The sequence below is a fragment of the Anomalospiza imberbis genome, unplaced genomic scaffold (assembly GCF_031753505.1).
Source record: "Anomalospiza imberbis isolate Cuckoo-Finch-1a 21T00152 unplaced genomic scaffold, ASM3175350v1 scaffold_119, whole genome shotgun sequence".
Lineage (NCBI taxonomy): Eukaryota > Metazoa > Chordata > Aves > Passeriformes > Viduidae > Anomalospiza > Anomalospiza imberbis.
Window position 1 is genome coordinate 85,001 of NW_027099583.1, and position 2,500 is coordinate 87,500.

General features: G+C 80.9%; 1 non-coding gene across 1 annotated transcript; it reads left to right on the plus strand.

Moving 5' to 3' along the window:
• The first annotated feature begins 2,022 nt into the window (after positions 1-2,022).
• Positions 2,023-2,175, plus strand: LOC137465944 (5.8S ribosomal RNA). The gene has a single exon (XR_010994915.1). It is a non-coding gene; the product is annotated as a 5.8S ribosomal RNA (ribosomal RNA).
• The last annotated feature ends 325 nt before the right edge of the window (positions 2,176-2,500 follow it).

Sequence of the window (2,500 nt, forward strand, 5' to 3'; positions counted from 1 at the left end):
AAAACCGCGAGGGCCGAGCCTCCGGGCGTTCCGGGCCGCGCTTCAGGGTTGCGCGCGCGCGCGGCCGCGTGCCGCGACCCGCCGCCGGGAGGCGGCGGTGGCGGCGGTGGCGGCGGCGGCGGGGGCCTTCCCGTCGTCGTCGTCGTCGTCGTCATTGCCGCGGCCTCTCGGCGGGGTCGGCGAGGCGCTCGGCGGCCGGGCCGCCTCCCCGCGTCGGCGGGGGCGGCCCGAGCTGCGGCGGTCCTCTCGGGCGCAGCGCCGGGCTACTGAGGGAAACCCCGGGCCCCGAGGAGGACGCCGCGGTGGTGGCGGCAGATGTCGGGCGCGCCCCCGCCGGTGGACGCTCCCCCGAGGGCGGCAGCGGGGGAGGCACCCCGGCGGGGCCATGCAGGTCGTTTCCCTCGCCCCAGGGCCAGGTACCTAGCGCTCCGCGCCTCGGCGGTCCCAGGCTTCCCCCTCGGCGTCGTCAAACGCCGCGGGAAGGACCGAAAAAGGGGCCGCCGAGCCGGGCGGCGGTTTAAAGACTCGGGCGGCTCGGCGCGCCCCGCCGCGGCGGCGGCGGCGGCGGCGGCGGCGGCGGCGGGTGGCGGGCGGTGGCGTTGCGGCTCCATTGAGGGGTGGGGAGCTACTCCCGCCGATCCCCTGCGGTGGTGTCCGCGGCCACCGGTCGCGCCCGCCGTCGCGGCGGTCGTCCCCGCCGCGCGCGCGCGTGCGGGGGTAGTCGCGCCGCGCCGGGGAGGGGCGCCCTGCCCCCCCCTCTTCGCGGCCCGGCCTCGGCGGAGAGGCCGCGGCGCGCGCGGTCGGCCGCGGGGCCGACCCGCTGGGCTCGAAACGGGCGGCGCCGGCAGAGGGCGCGCGCTCTCTGCCCTTCCTCAGCCGCGGGGCGGCGGCCGCCGGGGCCCGCCGCGCGCTCTCTCTTCTGGGCCGCCGCGGCCGTCCCGCGCGGGCGGCGCCGCGCCTGGCGCGGCCGTGCCTCTCTCCCCTCGGCGGCCTTCGTCTCGAACGCACCGGCGGCGCCGGCCGCCGGCCGGCCGTCCGCCCGCCCGCCCGGGGCGAGCGCTCGGCGGTCCCTCCGCGGTCGGAGGCCGGCGAGCGCGGGCGGCCCCGCGCCGAGCGGCGGCGGCGCCGCTCGGCCGGTGTTCCCGCCGCCCGCGGGCACGGGACCCTCCCCGTGGCCCTTCGCGACCGCGCGCGGTCCGAGGGCAGGGGTGGCGGGCGGCCGCGGGGGCGCTTCCGCGCCCGCTCTCCAGGTGGCGAACGAGGAGAGCGGGCGTCGCCCCCCGGCTCAGCGCCGCACCGCCTTCCGCCGGGCGCGTGCTCGCGGAAGGGGGCCCCCGACGGTGCGGGTGGACGGCGGTTCCCGGGAAGTGCGGCCCGCCGCGGCGGCGGGTCCGCCCTCGGGCAGCCCTCGGGCGCTCGCCTTCCCCCGGCGGGCAGCGGTCCGGCGGGGGGGGGCGCGGCGCCCGGCGGCGGGGCGGCGGTCGTCGCGTGGCGTCTCGAGCGCAGCAAGGCCCCTGGGGAGAGAGAGTCGGCCGCGCGCGTGGGCGCGGCGGCGCTCCGCGAGAGCCGGCGCGGCGGCGGTTCCAGGGGGGAGGCAAGCGCGCGCGCGGGGTCCGAGGGCCGCGCGCCGGCGCGTGGCGCCGCGCCGGCGAGGCCGGGCGGGCCACCGCGCTCCCGCGGCGCGCGCCGCGCGGCCCTCCGCGCGGAGGGCCGGGCCGAGCCCGGGCGCCTGGGCCGCCTCCGAAGGACGGCACACGTAGGCGGCGCCTCCCCTCGCCGGGCGGGGGGAGGCGGTCGGGGGCGCGGGTCCCCCCGCCTCTCGGCCGGCCTTGGGAGCGTTCCGTGGGGTTCCTCCCGTGTTCTTCTCGCACGCGCCCCCTCCGGGGTTTTCCGCGTTGCTCGTACGGTCGGAGCCAGGCCCCGCGCGGGGCCTCGGCGCCAGAGAAAAAAAAGGGGGGCCGCTCCGGGCGAGAGCGGCTCCCGGCCCCCCCGCGCGCGCGGGGTCGGTGCCGAAAGCCAGACAACTCTTAGCGGTGGATCACTCGGCTCGTGCGTCGATGAAGAACGCAGCTAGCTGCGAGAATTAATGTGAATTGCAGGACACATTGATCATCGACACTTCGAACGCACTTGCGGCCCCGGGTTCCTCCCGGGGCTACGCCTGTCTGAGCGTCGCTTGACGATCAATCGCCGCCCGGGGGCCGCCCCGGCGGCGCGGCTGGGGTCGCTTCGCAGGCCCGTCGGCCGCGGCAGCGGTTGCCGCGCGAGGGCCTTCGTCCCCCTAAATGCAGACTCGGGGAGCGCTCCGTAGCTCCCCGCTCCCGGAGCGAGCCGCTGGGGCGGAGCTCGTCCTCGCCGGGGCCGCACCGCCTGGCGGTGGCGGCGGCCGGGGAGTCGGAGCGAGCGAGACGGCGCCGAAGGCGCCCCGCCGAGGGCCGAGGGACGAGGGCGAGAGGGGAGGCGAGGCGCGGGCCTCGCCTCCGGCCTCCCCCCCGCGCGG